The 22,011-nt window shown below is 41.5% G+C and overlaps 1 protein-coding gene across 1 annotated transcript in view; it reads right to left on the reverse strand.

Moving 5' to 3' along the window:
• Nucleotides 1–22,011, reverse strand: part of CACNA2D3 (calcium voltage-gated channel auxiliary subunit alpha2delta 3) — an 832,322-nt gene that overhangs the window by 707,361 nt on the left and 102,950 nt on the right. The window lies entirely within an intron of this gene.

Below are 22,011 nucleotides of genomic sequence, written 5' to 3' on the forward strand. Positions count from 1 at the left end.
GTAGAAGGCCATAATTTAATTTTCCCAAGTGTTCCCAAATAAATAAAGATATAAATAAGAGTCATATATCTCTCACAGCAGCTGGTATAAATCCACTAGCACATTGAGCCCATTACAAACGAAAATACTGGATAAAAACTCTGGTCAACATCACCTACGGGCTCCTCTTCCATTTCACTGTTGATAGGAAAAAAAAAAAAAAAATCAAGAAAAAGAAAAGGATGAGACATTAAACCTTTTCCACTCCTAAACTGAAAGATTAATTCTAGGTCCAAATAAAGAGAAAAAGATGAGCATGCCCCCTTCATCTGAGCCTTCAGAACAATTAATGCATCTTAGAGTTCAAAGCCAAGTGGCTTACTCTTCCTTCTGTCCTTAACTGTTCTCCTGATTTTCAAAGAAAAAAAATCACAGGCACTGTGATCATCTTTCATCATTACACACGACATGTTAAATATAAGAGAACCCTTCCCTTACTTCTTTTTTCAACACAAGCACAAAAAAAAGCTACCCCCAGAAGTGATAGGAGGACAGGAAATAAGACCAGTTTCCCGAAAAGCCTGAGCTGCAATCTTTGTAATCAGCTGAGGACACCACCCACCACATCTGCGTAGGCACCAGAGCCGATTATGCTAATTACGATTGAGCTGGATGAATAGCAAATCTGTCATATTGTGGCTGGGCAGCAAGTGGGGAAGAAACACCAGCAACCAAAACATGCTGCTGGGTCCTTTCCTTCTGACTGCACAGACGTAACACAGAAGGAAGGCAGTGATGTCACTACAGAAAGGCTAGTCTCCTCCAAATACGCCAATGGATCCACGTTAATAGCACAGTTTAACAAACGCCATCTAAAATGGAAGAAAATTAAACAAAACACAGGGCACAGACCATGTAACCCCAGAGGGGACAATATTCCTGCTCTACCAGGTACAGACATCATACATGCCTTACACAGGTGGTCACTCAGCATCATCCTAGATCTCTGTGAGCTTCGTGGGGCAGGGTTGTGTCTTCTCTGTGCTGTGTTGCTGGGGACTCGCATAGAAATACTCAACAGGTGTTTGCTCAATCTATGAACTGATAAATGTGAAAACCACCCACTCAGCCCCCGAGTGAGTCATGCACCATCCTGTCACACCCTGCTTCATAGGTTGCATTTAGCATCTAAAGTCCCAGAAACCATAGGTGCTCGAGAGAACCAAGAAATCTCAGGCTCTGGCATTGCACTACCTGGCTTCAAATCTTGGCATCACTTCCTAACTGTGTGACCGTGGACAAATTACCTTCTCTCTCCATGTCTCACCTTCCCTCTCCTGTGAAATGATGATAAAAACAGCACTTAGCCCACTGAGTTGCTCTCATGAATAAATGAGATAATCCATGCAAGAGACTTAGAACAGTCTGGCAAACATTAAGCACTCAATACATGCAAACTATTTCTATTTCTTTTAGTACTCTGGGTCAGTAGACAGTCACCAACATACAAGCTTCCAAGAAGAAGCACAACTCTCAGTAATTAAAATTAACCAACCACATTTCCAGGTATCAACATGAACTAATGTAAAAACAGCCTATGGAATAAAAGAAGCAAGGTGCATGAAGATATATGCACAGCATGTGTTGCAATCACGTCAGAACAACAGTAGTAGCACATACACGTGGGGTACACACACGTGGAAGTACGAGAAAATGTCTGCAAAGTCAAATCTATCACAGTGGTCACTGGGGTGGGGGAGGTCTAAAGGAACTTAAGCTTTATCTGTAATATTCTAAGTATAAAGAGAGTGAATTCCTGAATTATTTTCTTAAATTATCATTAAAAATTTAAAACAAACTTTTAAAATGTATACCAAAAATAAAAATGAAACAAAAAAAGAAAAATGGTTTCCTCTGGCAACACCACTATGAGGGAGCTCTCCGTGTGGCTGCTGGAGGAGGGAGCTGTAATTACTTGGATAATGGCTTCTTCTTGGCTGGATCACAGGCTCCACCTGGCAAAGAATCCACCTGCCTTGTCATTATTCTTGTGTCCCCAGCACTGATCACAAAGCAAGGCACACAGTAGGTGCTCAGCATGTATCTGCAGACTGAATGAATGCGTTTAAGAAAAAGATTCCAAAATCCTTTCAGCAATTTGATAAGGTCTTTCATTTTTCGGTATCTTTTTTGACAGTAAGCACTTTTAATTATTTAACTTTCAAACTCTGAGGAAGGACTTCTGATTAGTCGGGGTTTTAGCCAGTGCATTTAAATCACAGATATCTGGGAACACTCCTTGCCAAAATAGTGCTCCTTTTATTATGCACCCCTCCCATCTCACACTGTGACCTTAGAGGCACAATAAATAGCCTTCCTTCCCGCCTCCTTCCTACTGAGGCCTGAGATGGTGATATGATATGCAGACATGGTCAACCGAGTCTTGCAGGCTGAAGCAAACACGTCAGCAAAATCTGCCCATCGTTGCTATAGATTTATGTCGGTCCAGCAATTATACAGGCTGTCGCGGGTTCTGGGAACACGCTAAAGTGACACACAGAAGAATTCCTTAGAGAGCAGCAGCAAAAAATCGAAACTCCTGCTCCCTTACCCCAACCCCCTCTCCTGGACTAAGGTCACAGCCCCCAAGGAGACCCCTGTGGGGCTATAAAGAGCCACCCACCTTAACTGGCTTATTGGGGTGGGTCATATTCTAGCACCATGAGGCATTTGTGCAATGCCTATGGGGTAAGAACAGGACATTTCAAACATTCCTGCATGTTGCCCCTTAAAGCACATGTGTGCATTTTCGACCATGTACCCAACTTTCCCCCTTCTAAAACCCAGGGTAGTGTGGGGTAGAATCTAAGACCCAGTATCACTAAACACACAAGACCACGGAGCTTTCTGAACTCAGGCAGCCTGTGCTGGTGAGAAAGACTTTACATTTCTTTCAACTCCTGCAGAAGAACAGGTGAACAAGGAGTTTTCAAATGTTCTTTCAGCCATAAAGAAACAGAATTTGTTCAGAAGGAGTTGTGGTTGAAAACTCCTGTGTCCAGACCAGGCAGAGTAAGGGGTTCAGCCAGGAACTTTCCTCTACTCCTATCATTAGCCCCACTATGTGCCTTGAGCGTCCACTATGTGCCAAGACCTCCCCAAGACTCAGAGGATTCAGCAGCGAACACAGCAGTCCTAGAATGGGCTTAAGGCTCCAGCAGGGGAAGAAGATCGTATACATAAAATTAAAAATTCGGGGGCTTCCCTGGTGGCGCAGTGGTTGAGAATCTGCCTGCCGATGCAGGGGACATGGGTTCGCACCCTGGTCTGGGAAGATCCCACATGCCGCGGAGCAACTAGGCCCGTGAGCCATAATTGCTGAGCCTGCGCGTCTGGAGCCTGTGCTCTCCAACAAGAGAGGCCGCGATATGTGAGAGGCCCGCGCACCGCGATGAAGAGTGGCCCCCACTTGCCGCAACTAGAGAAAGCCCTCGCACAGAAACGAAGACCCAACACAGCCATAAATAAATAAATAAATAAATAAATAAAATTAAAAAAAAAAAAAAAAATTCAGCTAATCCCCATGGTAGCAAGTGTCTGGAAGAAATCTAGGTGCCAAAAAATGAAACCAGACTCCAGCAATGGTAAGAAGATAAGCTTGAGTCTTGTTGGTTCCTAAGACTTCTGTAAAAATTAAATGAAATCATTAAAGCATCCAGCTTAATGTGGAGTCTCAAACTTGAATATCTCATTCTACCTCCCCCTCTATATCAGAGAGCTGGAGAGAGATGCTGAAATAAATTGCTTAACTTACTTGAATGAGCTCACTGTTCAGGGGAATGGGTAAACTACTCAGCAATTTATTCTTTCTAGAAATAGAATTGAGCATCTACTATGTGCCAGGACACAGGTGACAAAAATGCCATGGGGGATAAAATGGATTACGCCCTCACTCACTCTCATGATGCTTATATTCTAGTGGCGAGAAAGAACACACAGGACATGAGTTCAGATTTCAGATAAAGCTACTATGAAGAAAAGGAGGCAGGGTTGTATGATACAGAGTTAGTCACTAGGCAAAGGACACTAGATGGCCTGGTCAGTGTGAGCTCCTTTACGGCGATGACATATGAGCTAAGACCTGAGTATGAGCCAGGTCGGGGAGAAGAGTGTTCAAGACAGAGGGAATGTGAGAGTCAAGGTCCTGAGCAGGAAGAGGTTAACATGTTTAAGGAACAAAAAGGCTAGTGTGGCCAAAGCCTTGTTGAGCAAGGGGGAGAGTGAGCAGGAGACATAGTGGGAAAAGAGACACATCCTGAGGGCTTTGTAAACCAAGGGAGGAATTTAAGGCACTCAATTCTAGGGGTCTGGTCCCCAGAGGAAAAAAGGTATCAATATGAGAGGGTCCAAGGAGTGACATCTCAGCAGAGATACAATAAATATAGTTTCCGTTAGAAGACAGACAAGTTTATCACATGCCAATTCCATATAAGAAATGGCTCAAGTAACTAACAGCTAACACATCGTTTACAAACATCAAACACTACTGGATTCAATTCTTGGAAGAAGTTAAGGCTAAAGACCCAGGATCCCCAAGGAGGAGAAGGAGAAAACACATTTATTCAAGACCCCTCTGCCCATATATTACTGAATCTTAGCAGAGCAGCTGGTCCATAAACACAAATGAAAATTCCTGAGCATTGCAAAAGCTGAGTGGCTAGAAAGTAGAACTTCGCTTAAGCAGCTGCAAATTTTGTCTTTTCTCAGAAGACCCTATTTTCCAGCTACATCAGTGTATTGGCAGGCTTCTGTTTTACTAAATGGACTTATAATTTTGTATGTTTCCTCCACAGAAAGCCTTTATGATATATACTCATGATGCTGGCATTATAAAAGTTACTTGAGAGAACTCTTACAGTCACCGTAAAAGACGACACAGAGGCGACGGCACAGACCTCACAAGACCTGAAAACAAGCGGCAGGGTTTCAGCTCAGCTGTTCCCTCCTGGAGGAGGTCTTGCAATCCCACTGCACAGTAAAAGCCAGCTCTCCATACAGGAGAGATGAAATCTCACTGATGTGGCTTAATTAAGTGGAAGCACATTTCAATTTTTTTTTGTTTTCAGGTGATTTTCTTCCCCTATTAAATACGTATACTGGTTTAAACAAGATAACCTAAAGAATCAAGAACTCACAACTATGGATTGTGTCTACATATACTGTTTGTTTCTCTCTCCATTATAGCTTTCAGCTCCGCCTGACCTCCTTCCAGATAAGCAGGCCATTCCAGTGGCCTGTTAGATCCATGTTACCATGCCAGACTCTACCCCATCAGCTTAGCCACATGGTAGAAAGAACATCTTTCTCACTGCTTCCTGGACAGAAAGCCAGGGAACGCTCTGATTGGCCTAGTCTGAGTCACAAGCCCTTTTTTGAGGCAATTCCTGTGTCCAGGGAGATCCAGGGCCTTGGTAAACCAAGCCTGGGCATTCTTCCCACCTTGTGGTTGGAGCTTATAGGGCTCCAGCATCAAAAGGAAGGAGATGATTCCCAAAGAAATACAAAACTAGGAGGCAGAAAAGCATAATAATCAGATTAATACTTTAGCCACTTCAGTCCACTATGGTGGAGATGTGAGTTAACAAGGTTACATGCTGTATCTAATCATATGCAACTAAGTACTGTGGAATCCTCCTCCCTAGCCAGCCTTGCCTGGAACTTTGCAATTCTCTTGAGTCTTGCTTTTGTAGGTTATTTATTATTACTCACTCCTGGTCCCTTCAGGTGTTAGGAACGTTTTCAATCAATACTTTCAAACCCTTACATGACTGAGCAGAAACAGAACCACTTACCTCTAGAGCCATCCTCAACATTCTCAATCAGGTATTTTATATTGGCTCTGTCCCCTGCACTGAATGCTGATAGCATAAAATCCAAAGTGTAAAAGGAAAGTTCTGCTACTAGACTATCTCAAAGGCAAACCAAGTTTAATGGTGAAAGAGGATTCAAGCCATGAGCTGGGTTAGAGTCAAACCTACCTTACTTACTCTTTCTTGACCTTTGTTAACCAACATCAGAGTTGCTGCCTTCTGTCATCCACCATCTCAAACACTGTCTAACATTACCTGACATATTTGAGTGTACATTACTGTCTGTCTTCCCAAACTTCCCACGAGAGTATAAGCTTCAGGGGTCCAGGGTTTCATGCACTTGGGTAATCCCAGTCTTAAATAATGCTTACATATTGCAAGCACTCACTATATATGGTTCGGCTATAGGATTAGTTGTTTATAGAATCCCTTTTTCTGTTATCAATTCCCATAGGCTCCATATTGGAATGCTACAATAAACAACTCTTAAATTAAAAAGCATTGCCTGCCTAGAAGTATTAGCTTCTGATTTATCCCTAGAATCTAAGAGATTCCCACCTCTAGTAGGATATCCAACTAACCAGGGTTTCAGAAAGCCCTTGAGGCCATGAAGGTTACTGTGCTTTGATGCTCCTGTTTCTACAGACATTTTACCTTCCTGTACCTGTTTTAAACGTATGCACTTGATTTTCTCATAAAAATATTTTATAACACTTCTCTCAAGTTCCACTGAGATCTTGCTTTTATCCAACTACTGGTCAGCTGGTTGATGAGGACTGAATGACCAGCCACTGTTGGGACTATCCTCATCTTCTAATTTCCTCAGTTGTCCTTGACTTCCTATCTGAATTGCTCTAGTCATTTCTCCAGTTACAAGCTTTTGAAGTCAAATGTATTCAGAAGAATCTCAGCAAAATGGTCCTGCTGCTTTAATTAGCCTATTGCAACCATGGAAGAACACGGGATCCACTGTCATTTGCCTAATTATTCTTATACAGTCATTGAAATGTTTTTGAGGTCTTCTTGCTTTCATGTTGGCCAACAAAGCCCCTCTTTTTGTAAACAAACTTTTCATATAAGACATTTACTCTAGATGCCATCAACCTTTCTAGAAGGAAACCATTCTCTCTGACATGACAAGACCCACTAAAAAACAACAACGGCAGGAACAGCAGCTATACAACATTGCTGACATCTAAAAGAGTAGGGGAAAAAAATAGCTGGTGGGGGAAAAAACTAAGTCCATAAACACTGCAGAGAGGCAAGGCTCCCCCAGCTCTCATGCTACATGCGGCAACCAATTACTCTCTCAAAAGAAGAATGCAGGTCTTACATGAAGTGGAACAATTAATTTCACGCTTGTCATCCTGGCCTCAATACTAAGTTGATTTGAATCAGATATTTGCGGTACATTACAGCTTGCAGGGGACAGTTCTGGTGCCTCCTGAACTGACGGACTGCCTTGATGGCTACCATTGTAAAACAATCCATCAGTAAGAGTAATTATGGTATTGATCAAAGCGGTTGGCTGCTTCAGATTAGAATCAGTTTTCAGGAGTTCCTGGGAACAGAAATGTCTAATGGACTATTCCATCACTAGTCACTGCAGCAACTGAAACAGCTAATATTCTGGAAAGTTCTTAATAATTACTCATTGAATCTGCATTTCTGCTTCGGTGGTCATAACTAGACCCTGCTTAGTGTAGCCTGAAAGTCAGTCCAAGTGGATGAAGAAAGGGCCAAACACAGATTTATAAAGTGCCAGCATAGGCCAAAAAGAGTAGAATAAATAATGTGGAAAGCTACCTTTTGCTTTTTTTTTTTTTTTTTGGCCGCACCATGCAGCATGCAGGATCTTAGTTCCCCGACCAGGGATCCAACCAGTGCCCCTGCACTGGGAGTGCACAGTCTTAACCACTGGACCACAGGGAAGTCCCCAACTACCTCTGATAATTTTATTCTGTCCTGTTAATCAGAGAAGCCCATTATTATTTTTTTTAATAGAGTTTCTGGGTGAGAAAGTGCACTGAGAAGAAAACAACTTATTTAATAGATGATGCTCTTACAGGGATGCCTGATGAGAAGAAAATTCTGCATTTCAATGTTGATGGCATCAGTAACAAAGAGTACAATGTCATTAATTTGAAATTCTCATGTATGTGTCATTCACCATATTCTAGCTTATGTGGGGAAATTTGGACTCTGGGAAGCAGAAACTTGGGAAGACCCACAATAGCACATAAGCCTAACAAACCTACTCTCTTTTCCCTCACTCAAATGCCTATTGATTCACAATCAGGCTCTATATTTAGGGCAGCCCCTACATGGACTAGGAAGACCTCAGAAGCTGCCACATGCCTCATCAGATGGTCGCTTGATTAGAGAAAGGGTGGTTGTTCAATCCTTAGGACTCAGCAAAGCACTTCCTACCACAAACAGCAGGGAATGCACACCTACTAGTGACACCAAACCTCAGGCTTAGGGACTTCCCTTTCTAGGACTCAGAGAATACAGAGAATACAACCTTCTTTCAGCGTACAGTCCACTGATGAGGTCTCACAAATCCTATTTTTTGTCCCTATATTTGACACTGACCTTCTCCTCCCAACTCTGCTTTTGCATTTTCATTTTTTTTTCAGGAAGTAGTTCATTTCCCACCCCAGCTCTGACACTTAAAAGATGTGTAACCTTGGGTAAGTTACTTAACCTCTCTGTGCTTCCATGTATCACCCAGTAAAGGAGGAGGAAATGATTAATTCTGAGGGTAGAGTGACTGGAAAAGGCTTTACTGAAAGACATTTGAGGGGACCTGAGGGATTCCCCAAGTGCCAGAGTCCTTGGCAGTGGAGGTGGGGAAGGCATCCTCAGGCAGAGTAAACAACTTCAGCAAAGGCTGTGAGAGATGAACAGGGGGTATACAGTGTTATTTATAGCACAGGAGTGTTAGGAGAGAGATGGCCAAGTAAGGTGGAAAGCAGATAGGGAAGGGCATGGAACACAGAGCTCCAAGGACTGTGCTTTAGCTAGAGGCAGTGGGAGCTACCCTGGGCTTCTAAGCAAGGGAGTGAGCTGATGGAAACACCATTTTAGAAAAGGTATCCCAGGAATCATTGTACAAGATGAACTGAAGTAAAAAGGGAAAAGGAGTATGGAGCCCATTTAGGAGGTTGCCGCAATCATTCAGAGGAGAGATGATGACAAAACACCAAATTCTTCCCAAATAAGTCTTCTGTAATTGGGACATTATTTCAAACAGCAGGTTGATTAATACTCACGTGGACATTTGCCGACGTACATCCTTACGCTGAGTTTCGTTGTGTTATTTGCAAGCTGCAAGAGTGGCCACAACGTTATTAGGAATTTACAAAGTCATTATTTGTCCTTCTCTTATATATCAAAGCTCTATAAGATGCCTGAGTGAATTCCGAGTTCAGTTTGGAAAGTTTCAAGATAACAAAAATATATTTATTTAAAGGCTTAGAAGGTTTTAACGCCAGAATGACTCTTAACTCTCCATAGCGCTATAAACACTACCATTAAATCAAACATGATTCCTTTTTTAAAGAGGAACATCGAGTTTAGACAGTTTTTAACCTCAGAGAAAAATGTGGGCAATAGAAACCAAAGAGCTATTCTAGAAGGGAAAAGGTACAGATGTTTGTCTTCCTTCAGCAACCAAATATTAATTTCCCTGATGATGAGATTAAAGAGGCAGACAGTAGTCACTGACACTCTGGTGCTTTTATCTGCAACTGGCAGCACCTTTGAGCTGGGCCTGGAGTACAGGAAAATGTCCTGGTAATGCTCTCCATAGTAGATGCATTGATAAAGCCTCCACATTACAGATAAGGACCACGATCATCCCAAACGTTGCACTGACTCCCTTAAAGCACGCAAGCCGCAGGTATAGGGTTCTCCCAAATCTTTGTTATTGACACCTATGAATTTCTGACAAAGAAGATTTTTCACTTTAATTCAAATAAGATAGTAACAAAAACAATAATACTAACAGCAACTAACTCTTATGTAGTACTTACTACATATACTAGGCTCTATTCTTAGCATTTAATCTTTGTAACAATCTGTTCAGTAGGTACCATTATCATCTCCATTTTGACAGAGGGGAACTGAGGGTCAAAGAGGTCAAGTAATTTGCCCAAGTCTTATCTTCCCCCTTTAACACACAGGCACACGCACACATCACCACCAAGAAGCTACCAGAAGACTGTATTTGGTGGATACATCATTACACTCCTGTAAGTATACTGTGTTGTTCCAAAAATCAACAGTAGTTTATTAGAAGCTAACTGACAATTCTCAGTGGTCCCTAAGTCAGCCCCTAGAAGGGGAAATGGGTAGGTAGGAAGAAGTGAATTTTGAGATGGAGATGCCATTAACCCCAGTTTCCTATCTGGAAGTGGAAAATGACCCTCGAGAGATTGGACACATCCCTGGCAAACCCAAACCCGTCATTTAATGGGCAAGGACCCCTCCTCAGAGAAGTACCTCTCAAGTGACTCCACCAGCATTGTCTAGGAAAATGGAAAAATTCATATTTCTGAGCCCAGCCCAGACCAAGCCCAGTGACTCACTGTGAGGAAGCATGAGAAAGTACATTTAAACAAGATCTCTGTGTGATTTTACGTAGAATCCCTGGATTAGAGACTGAAGTTATCCCCATCTTGCTACCCATGGAATCCTCTCAAAAGCCACACACATACACAAACTCACAAATATTTCCTCCAAATCAAAACATGGGATAACAGGAATAAAGAAACGCAGCCATAACCTCTTACTCTCAAAAGAATTAACACACAAGGCTTGTTGAGCGGAGCAAAGAAACACCTTAAGAACACAGAGTTATTGTATTTCAAAATGTCATACCAACACGAAGATTCTCTGAGCAAGAGTACCTGAGAGAGCTGGTCAAACTCAGGGCAGTTTGAATCTTTCATATTAAAGGTCCGATACCAGAGCCGCGTATAAACAAGAGGGGCACAAAATGATTCAGTGAGAGTATTAAATCAAGTCCTGACCTTCAAAGACCAGCGGAAAACACAGGCTCATAGAAAAGGCAAAAGTTGTGTGACTCTAGAATAGCCAACCAAGTCTCAGGAAATGTGGACAGGTTGCTGAAGCCAGGAAAGGATTTAACATAAGAACCAGGCTGCCTGGAATTAATCCACTGTGTTTTCTTAGGTCCTAGTCCTCCTGTTGGCTCTGCTCTCCCGGTTACCCCCAGATTTCTCCAACTCAACAGCCCTCTCATGGAGCCCTGGGTCAATAGCAGGCTCTAGGATGGGAGATACAGGAAGTGTCACTCACATCCCTGGCATAAATGAGCTGGGGGGCCATTGACATATAGCAGGGGACAGGAGGCAAATGCCTGGTCCCATGAGATCGGAGCAGAGAACAGAGAAAGGCAGCTCTGTGCCCCACGCTGGGCAGCCTGCACAGAAAACACCAGAAAGAGTAGAGAGACAATAAAACTCCTGGTGCAGAGTGTGCAGGACTCCCAGAGAGAAAAATGGTTAACTTTAAGGAATTGTAGCCAAGTCCTAATGACATAGTCTCTAGCCAGGTAAGTCTTTACAGAAGCCCCTAAAACACTTCTAAGACAAAGGAAAGAAAGAGTAAAATTAAAACCTAGCAGACATGAGACAGCCAAGATACCAGCCCACCACTGCCCTTGACCACAGAGCTGATCCCGTGCTCCCATCACATTTCTGTAATAGGTGGGGCTGACGTTATCTACTAGTAAGTCTATGTATACCCATATTATGATTAAGTTATTCTCAAATAATTTTTAGTGTGGTATCCAATACCAGAGGCTCAACCTAAATCCAGGGCTAGTTTTCCGACAATCTCATCACCAGACCATCCTGCAAAAAAGCAGAGGATTTTTCTGCAAGGATCTGCTTGTCCTTTAGCAAAAGGGAATTCTTTTCAAGAAATGAAATGATCATGCCCAAAAGGCAGCTTTGCAAAAACAGAAATCGAAATACTGGGATCCAGGCACTTTACATAGATGTATCTTGGGATCCCAATTAAGGAGAATCTCTGGAGAGATTACTGCATGAATAAAAAATTTCAAAAGCTGCTAATAGACAGTACATAAATACTGGAACCAAGCAGAGTTCAACAGGAGAGCTTGAACAGTAAAACACCAGGGCCTCGCTATAACTCAGTGGGTCCTCAAATTTCACACTATTGTTCTGCCTTATAAATGAAATTATTTTATGACAATATCATTTTGATATTTATCTAACTAGCTCCTTGGAGCCAGGTCACTTAATACTAATTCTGCTCCATGTCAGTGCCATACCTATGTTGCAAAGAAATAGCATTCACTTGGATTTAAGAGAAAGATAGAGATTTCAAGGGCCAGAGCGGACGCAAGTCAAACATTGCTCAGAGAGGCAATATCGCTACTCCATTTCTGAAATTGCCATCAGATCTGGACCAGATGGGATCAGTGTAGAGAGGACCAAAATAGGTTAACATTTGAGATTTACACTCATTCTCACTAGTGAGTGAGAATGCCACAGTCTACAGATTCTAAATAAACAGTGGCAGATAGCAGTAATAATGCTTCCACAAAAAATCCCGGATTGGTCACCTTATTCCATCCTAAATAATCTATGGTTTCAAATTAAGTTGATTATGCAAATATACTTGTTATCTGTTAACTCCAAAATACAAGAATACTGACTTGCATTGAAGAGTTGTACCATGATGTACAGTTAACAATACTATGATATAAATGCCAATACATCTTACGCAACATGACAAGGGGAAAACAGAGGGAAGAAAACAAAGATATTTGCTATACACACACACATTCATAACAAAATAGGGAGGAAATTCTCAGGACAATTATGGTCCTCATTTCTGTAACCAGTCACAGGGTCATAGTTGGTATTTACAACTACCTTCCTCCACTACCTATGCTGTATCTATTTCACCTTCAGCAAACACCTTAGCTGGTGGTGTTTCTTTACTTGATGGGGTGACACAAACCTTAAAATCTGTATTAGTCAGCTAGGGTTGTCCTAAAAAAAATACCACAGACTGACTGGCTTAAACAACAGGAATTTATTTTCTAACAGTTCTGGAGGCTGGAAGTCCAAGATCAAGGTGCCAGCAGAGTGGGTTTCTAGTGAGGCTCTCTCTTTGGCTTACTTATGGCCACTTCTCACTGTGTCCTCACGTGGCGTTTTCTCTGTGCCTGTGCATCCCTGGTGTCTTTTCCTCTCCTTATAAGGATATCGGTCCTACTGGATTAGGACTGATGGCCTCATTTAATCTTAATTACCTCCTTAAAGGCCCTACCTCAAAATACAGTCACATTGAGGCTTAGGGGTTCAACCTGTGGATTGGAGGGGGGACACAATTCAGTGTGTAACAGCTTGTGATAATATTCTCAGTCTCATCCAGGGTAATATTCAGCAAGTAATAGTTAAGGAAAATAAGATCATTACATTTTCTAGGCATTTTAGAGAATCTGTATTCACCAAACATGAATGCATTTGGCCAACAGTTTGAGCACCAACTACGCACCAGGCATAGTTCTGGGCATGGCAGATATAAGCAATGATCGAACAACACACCAGAGTCTGTCTTGGGTGCTGGTCATAGCAGGCCACTCTTTGCAGATATGAGGTCCCAATGTGGAATTTCAAATCCTTCTCATTTCAGGTAATTTTTCTTGAATTATAGATTTAGTGTTAGTTCTGTTCCTTGCTCTAGTTTTTTCAGGGGTTCCTCTTAGTTATATGTTAGATCTCCTTTGCTTCTCTTTAATACTTGTCCCTTCCTCTTGAATTCTTTTTTCTATTTTTTCTGTTTTAAATGTTCCTAATTTTCACCTTCTATTTCTTTTAAGGCATTATCAGTCGTGACTGTTTGCTCTTGTGTTCCTTCTAGTTTAATCTTTACTTCTAATACATTTCTTTTTTTATTTCCAATGCTTTCCTCATTTCTGTCACTTCATTTCATAGATTTTTCTATTTTGGTTACATTGTTCTCTCATATCTTTTATCTCTTTCTTAATGCATTTTGGTTCATTCTAACAATAATAAGATACAGTTCTAGTCTGTTTTGTGAGCATGTCTATTTGGTGTGTTGTGTGTAGAGGTGTTATTCTGCTCCTTATTCTTCTTATCTTATTTTGTCTCTGTACAGGATTTTACCTCCATCCTTTTCTATGTCTTATATTTATATGAAATTAAATTTCCCCTAAACTTTTAGGGGAAAGTATAGTTCACAATAGCTTTTCTAACTTCAGAGCTCCCTCTTCTGTTGTTTTCATGTAGTGTTTAAAAATATATCGGTTGCTTTCTGAGATATTCTCGCTCTATTTCTACCCCAGCATCCACTTTTATCACTAAACCTTAAGGAGAAAAAAAAAAAAAAAAATTCTCTGAGCATCTGAGAAACAAAACCCAGTGACTTATAAGGGAAAAAAATATTATAATCAGACTTTGAAAGTAACAATTTTTGCAAAAGAAAATAGAGGAACATATTTAAACTACTCAAAGAACTAAAATATGAGCTAAAGGATTTTATACTCAGCAAAATTATTTTCAAGTATAAAGGACCCAGGCAATACATAGGAACTCAGGGAATATGGTTCCCCTGAGGCATTTCTGGGGAATATACTAGAGAATAAGCTTCAGACAATCAAATGGCTATTGAGCAGAGATCAGGACTGGTGGTGAAGATTAAATAGGTTTTTGAGAAATTAAGACTAAATTAAGGGCTTCCCTGGTGGCGCAGTGGTTGGGAATCCGCCTTGAGATTAATGTTGTTTTCATGCCTGCTAATACAACATCCAGTCCATGAACAAAGGAGTAATTTTGACTTTCAAATCTTATTATTTAAGAAATACAGGGACTTCCCTGGTGGCGCAGTGGTTAAGAACCCACCTGCCAATGTAGGGGACACGGGTTCGAGGCCTGGTCTGGGAAGATCCCACATGCTGCAGAGCAACTGGGCCCATGCGCCACAACTACTGAGCCTGTGCTCTAGGGCCCGTGAGCCACAACTACTGAGGCCCATGCGCCTAGAGCGCCTACTGAGCTCGCATGCCACAACTGCTGAGGCCCGTGCGCCTAGAGCCCGCGCTCCGCAATGGGAGAGGCCACCGCAATGAGAAGCCCGCGCACCGCAGCGAAGAGCAGACCTGGCTCGCCGCAACTAGAGAGATGGTCTGCGTGCAGCAACGAAGACCCAACACAGCCAAAGATAAATAAATAAATAAATTTATTTATTTTTAAAAAAAGACTAAATTAAGATTAAAAGTAATAGTATATAATGGCTACATGCTTCCAAATGTAGATATGATAAAAAAAAAAAACTTTAATAGAGAGAATGGGAAAAACAAATGCAAAATAAGTGTTTTAAGTATTTTGAATAATCATACTCATGGTGATAATATCAGTCTGAGATGTTTTATATATAATATGAGACCAAGCAAATGACTTATTATGAGTTATGAGATATTCTAATTCTATCATCCCTAAGTCCTTAGAACTAAGTTTCTTGATATGAAAGACAGAGATACAGATATGATATATCAGAAGCTAAAAACGCTATGGTCCCATATTTTAATTGAAAGTATAAATATGAAATCATAAAGTATCATATATATATATATATATATATATATATATATATGCCTTCAGATACATGCCTGTTTCAGTCTCTTTATGAATGCAGGGAGGAAGGCTGGGCAGGCATTATGATCCATACTTAGAGCTAAGGAAAATGCGGCTCAGAGGATCAGTGACTTGTCCACAGTCACACTGCTAAAAGGTGGCAAAGCCGAGTCAGAGCTCAAGAACTTTCTGCCAGGTAATCTACAACTTCTAAGGCCCCACCTCCCCAAGGGGTGCTTTATGTGTGTGGGAGGAGATGTTTTGTTTTGGTTTTGTTTGTTTTTCCCCTTTTGATTCTAATTTATTAATCATTTTTAGGGAGAACTATCAATTGCTTCTCTGACCTGAGGCATGAGTGTAGTGAAGAAAATACTATCATTTGCACAGCAACATAAAAGACATACACAAGCTCCTTGGGCAATACGAACAATCCCCAAGCCTTCCATTTTGTTCTAACCCAAACATGGCTTCCAGGCTGTGGAGATGGGTCAACACCTTGGCTTTAGGAACAAGAAAGCAGTGAAAAATCAAGGACTCAAAAAAAAAAAGAAGAGTGCTGAAAATAAGGTAGAACCATGTGAACTTACAATAGAAGACTAAACACTGAATATAATCAAGAGAACCCATTCCATTTTTGGACCAGATTCTTCTGGCATCACCTGGCATTTGTCAAGCACCTGACGGCTCCCTAGGTCTCAAGTCTCCCCAGTAGGGAACCCACGCTCTCAGCAGCCTTGGGTTTCCAGGTGTCGACAAGGGTACGGGATGAAGGGAAAAGCACTGCTGAGCTATAGAACAGAGGAAGTGGAGGCAGAAGGCACAATCTTGGGGAAGATTTGGAAACAGAGGGCACCTGGTTTACGATCTGAAATTGGGGTTCAGACTAACTTTGACTGCAATTCACCCAGACCCCAATCTCCTCCAGTATCTCTGATGTTAGGAAAAAATATTTTCCACAGAGCAGTTCCATATTTTGACAGTTGGTGGAAGGTGCTTTATTTACTGTCAGTTATCTTCAGAACTCCTCCCCTTGCCCCAGGAACAACAACCAAACAAAAGCAATCACCTCCACCATGGATTGCAAATTTATCATGTTCCAGGCCCTGTGTTAAAGCTTTTACTTATTGTTCTCTCACTAATCCTCACGGCAGCCCTATTTCATAGGGTTTTTTTTTTTTTTTTTTTTTTTGGCGACGCCACACAGCTTCTGATATTTTAGTACCCTGACGAGGGATTGAACCCGGGCCCTCGGCAGTGAGAGCATGGACTCCTAACCATTGGACCGCCAGGGAATTCCTATTCATAGGTATTCTTATCATCATCATATTTTAGATGGAGAAACTGAGGCTTAGGAAGTTGACGTAACTTCCCCAAGGTCACACTGGAAGCAAGTGTTGGAATTGCTGACCAGCTACCACCACCAACACTGAGCATTAGAAGCTGGCTGCACGGTCTCCAGAGGCCAACCTCTTAATCACTGGCCCACACAGGAGCTTTCTAGATATTGCCACCTGCCATCCACTCCATCCACCTCCCACCTCCAAAATAGCCACTCGAGCAGCACACAGGTGGTATATCAGCCTACGGTATCTCACAAGTAATTAAGAGTCGGGCATGCCAGCTGGGTCTCCATAATGCCCAGTTGGCTCAGACCTTGTCCTGCAGGCCATGTCTTCATCTCAAAGCTGTCCCAAGGCCCCTTTGTGGTTAATATGCTTCCTTAGACTATAGACTCTGGAGACCCATGGCCGAGGGTTGAAACCTGGCTCTACCACTTAGGAGCTGTGTGGCCTCGGGCCACACACACGGCCTCACTGTGCTACTTTTTCTCATCTCTCACATAGGTACTCATGAGAGTAATAAGACTGACCTCTCAGCATGCTATGAGAATTATATGAAGCTCTGCTTGTGAAGAGTTTACATTTGTGCCTTACAGGCAGGAAGCCGTCTGTCATGGTCACCTAGACAACAGCCATGTGAGATTTTCTGAATAAATGTTGAGATTTCTCTTACAAACTGAATGTTTGGAAGGAAATAAAAGCAAAGATAGAGTGACTCCAAGGAGGCTGGATCTTAGTTGTTGGGACGATTTGCCACTGGATTCAAGTTCCATTTGAGGTCACCCAAAAGAAAGCAGAAGTGGGCAAAAAAATAAAGACTCCAAACTTTATTTTTAGATAGCTTTCTTTCCAGGAGTTGTATGATAACAACTGGCACTGGGTTCTAAGTTCATTTTTCCTTTGTACTAAGATATTTCCAAATGACAGCACCTCTAACATTTCAGAGGGAAAACCCAGCTTTCTCTCTGCTGTGGTTCTTCCCAGCATCTCTTTACAAAACCAGCAGATGAGAAGAACTAAAAGCCTGAAATCAACATGGAGAATCACATCATGAACCATAACACAGGTAAGTCACATTCTTCCTCTTCCTATTTCCTGTCTCATGTTCGCTCACTAGAAGGAAATGCATCTCTCAGCTGTTGATCCATATTCCTCTTACTTCACCTAATTAGCATTCTGCATGGATGCCTCTCACAAGGAAAACCATCCTGCAACTTCTGTCGTTCTGATTATGCTGAAGCAGCAGAGGGTTTTCAGTAACTGCTTTTGACAAGCATGATTATGTCTGGTAATGACTGTCCTTGTGGGTAGGATGGAACAAAACAGACTTGCTTATCATCGCTGATCTTTCAACCCAAGCTGCTGGGCTTCTGACGTGCACCAACCAACCAACAGAATCTGCCAGTCCCCTTTGTGGCCCCTGTCTGGGGCCACCTAATAAGACCATCACCAGTTAATTCCTCTCTCATATCTTGATGCGTTGAATATTCCAAATTCCCTCTTACTTAGAGAGCTCCTCTAACATCTTGGAACACCCTAGGTAGTTGTGCATAGTTAGCATAAATGCCAAAAGAATATTTCATATTTAAAAATTAGAAATTAGGTCCTTTAACTATATGTTTCTATTCCCTATTCTGTAAACTTTATTCCTGGCCCCAAATAAGATTCCACAGGTGTTGTTACAGTAATTTTTATAGCAGGTGATGTTTAGTGAGACTTTACCAAGTACATACTAGCATAGTGTAAAGTGGTCTTAGTTTTAAAGTGTTATCTGATTGTATTCTTAGAGAAACTCCATTGGTAGTTATTATAGTTGTGTTATATTTTCACTATCCCTATTTTAATGATGAATAAAGTGAAGATCAGAGACTCAAATAACCTGCCCCAAATGCCACCTAAGTTAGACTTGAAGGCCTGATATTTACCCACTATATTTTATTACCTCCTATGCTGATATATTGAGCAAGGTTCAAATTTTCAGCTTTTTCAGGAAGTAATGGTATGATTCTAAACTATGGCAGCTAGTAGAATCACATTTGTCCTCCCCAAAACTCTTCCACACATGATCTTTCTTCTTCTGACCCAGCCCTTTGGCTTGGACTACTGATTTAGCAACTGGGATCAAAACAGAAACAATAATGCTTTTCAAAGGCAGTTACTGAAAGAAAACCTCAGGGTGCTTCAGCAGTCTTTGATTCTAGCATTGGCAATGAACTTTGTCACTGAGTTTACATCTCATCTCTCTAAATGAATTGTAAAATCACTGAAGACTAGAAGAGTTGGGTTTATTGCTCTGCATCTGTCCTTTGGCATAGTGGTTACCCTATAAATACCTACTGATTTATTTCCACATTTAACTAATATAGTAACTGCATTCTGGCTTACAAGGTTGAAAGCAAAGCATCTCAAAAATTCAATCCCTACACTTTCCTGTTCTTCAGGAGCCTTTGAAAGGTCTTGATCCCACTCCAAGACAAGTCCCTCCCCCAGAGCCAAAGTGTAAGGGGATTTTACACTTTATTTACTTAACTGACTTAATAATTATTGTCCAATACTGCCTTGTGTCCTATACTTTAGCAACAGGGCCAGACACCCACTCCTTTTTGCATAACAAATAATAACATTTTGACAAACATTAGAAAGAATGACTGATAATGCATTTATGAGCATCACATCCCTAATATGTTTACACTTTACAACAATAAACACATCTGTTGGTTTATGTTGCTAATAAATAAAATATTCAAAACAATCTAAAGACCTCAAATGAGTTTATTAGTGCTGTGGCTTATATTTTTGGTAAACAACATTTTGAAGGCATAAGAAAATTAATACCCTTGAACCACAGGAAGAGAATTGATTTGTACCATGTCCCAGTTGACCCTATCATGGGCAGCTTAGACCACAGTAGAGAGGTAACTGCCATGTGTTTCAGGGTCTTCTCAGCAGCTCTTGCAAAACCTCTTTTTACATTATTTAGACTTAAATTGGAAATGATCTCTAGTGTTTTTCCTTCTTAGGAGAAGCAGGATATTTTGCTTAATTGTATCTACTTCTCTACCAGGTACTGTTACATATAAAAACTGACACCATAAAAACTAGGTGACTTGAAATTTACTGTTTTCTCCTCAACAGTAAGAAGCTCTATGATGATAGAAAGTAAATATCTTAGCAAGTGCATTAATCTTTTGAAGGTTTTTTTTTTTCCTATTAAAGTAAGTCCACATAGTGGGACTGCCACAAGAAAGCAATTATAAGACTCAAATTAGGGGACCTCCCTGGTGGCGCAGTGGATGGGACTCCTCGATCCCAATGCAGGGGGCCTGGGTTCGATCCCTCGCTGGGGAACTGGACCCCACATGCATGCTGCAACTAAAAGTTGGCATGCCACAACTAAGGAGCCGGTGTGCTGCAACTAAGGAGCCTGCCTGCCACAACTAAGACCTGGTGCAACCAAATAAATAAATAAATTTTTTTTTTTAAAAAGTAAGACCCAAATTGGATTTTTTGCATAACCATTTGAGGTGATTTGCTCTACCTCTGGATTCAGCAGCAATTTGCTTATGCCTCTTAATATGCATAGGTGAGTGACAACTCACCAATGCCAATACAGGAGACGATGTGACTGAAATAAAACCCGAATTTCTACAGAGGTTCAACTATGCTATTTAAAAAATTACAGGGCTTCCCTGGTGGCGCAGTGGTTGAGAATCTGCCTGCTAATGCAGGGGACATGGGTTCGAGCCCTGGTCTGGGAAGATCCCACATGCCGCAGAGCAACTAGGCCCGTGAGCCACAACTACTGAGCCTGCGTGTCTGGAGCCTGTGCTCCGCAACAAGAGAGGCCACGATAGTGAGAGGCCCGCGCACCGCAATGAAGAGTGGCCCCCGCTTGCCGCAACTAGAGAAAGCCCTCACACAGAAACGAAGACCCAACACAGCCAAAAATAAAGAAAGAAAGAAAGGAAGAAAACTTAAAAAAAAAAAAATTACAAACGTATATATATTGGGAGGGGGGGAATCATATGGAGGAAAAATTTAATAGTGTGTAAATTATGGTACAGATGACTTATGGACACAAGTCTGATGAGGGCAAAGCAATTGAAAAAAAATAGTGTAAAACAGTGTTTTTCAAGTATGCACCTCCAAGCACTGATCCCTGAGCATCAGGCTCCAGAGACACTACAAGGAGGCAGGTTTCACAGGGGTTTGGAGATGAGCCATACCATACACAGTCTTAAGAGACTCACAGTGCACATCAGGGAAGTCAAGCCTCTGAAAAGTCCTGTAGTAAAGAAACTTGCTTAACTTGGCTTAACTCTGTACAGCTATCCCTCAGTACCCACAGAGGATTGGTTCCAGGACACGTGTGGATATCAAAATCCACAGATGCTCAAGTCCTTGACATAAAATGGCATAGTATTTGCATATAACCTACAGCATATCCTCCCATACACTTCAAATCATCTTTAGATTATTTATAATACCTTATACAATGTAAATGCTATGTAAATAGTTGCCAGTGTGCAGCAAATTCAAGTTTTGCTTTTCGAAACTTTCTGAAATTTTTTTGATTATTTTCGATCCATGGTTGGCTGAATATGCAGATGTGGAAGCCGCAGATACCGAGGGTTTATTTCCTAAACCCATCTGTGCATGAAGCCATTTTTTTTCCCCACTTAACACCTATTAAAACTAGCTGAACTCAAATAGCTTTGGGGAAATCCTGCACTGGAAAGGAAAAAAAACTGGGAAATGCAGCGGAGGGGGGATTGAGCCAAAGCCCTCACGCTCTGCTGCAGCACATGCCAACTGCAGAAACACTGGGGTTTTCAGTCGGCGTAAAAGATGTTGAGGTAGTAATTCCTGAGAGGCAGGAAAAAAAAGGAATTAAAAAGTTGAATCCATTAGATGAAGTCTTGGTAGGTCAGCTAGCATTCCTCTTCATAACAGTCAAGTTCCAGAGACCTAGCTGCTTGGGTAAAGATTAGTCTGTATCCTGAAAATCTGTAAAAATGCTTTTGACCTAGATTGCATTTGTACAACTTAGATAAATCCAAACTGCATGGATACTTAGATTAGCAGGGGATATAGAATACTAACTTCCTCGATAAACAGCACAGGGCCATCCCTTGGCAGATGTAGGTGGATTTGGGAAGTAAG

Source organism: Balaenoptera borealis, assembly GCF_965194805.1.
Source record: "Balaenoptera borealis genome assembly, chromosome: 12".
Taxonomy (NCBI): Eukaryota; Metazoa; Chordata; class Mammalia; order Artiodactyla; family Balaenopteridae; genus Balaenoptera; species Balaenoptera borealis.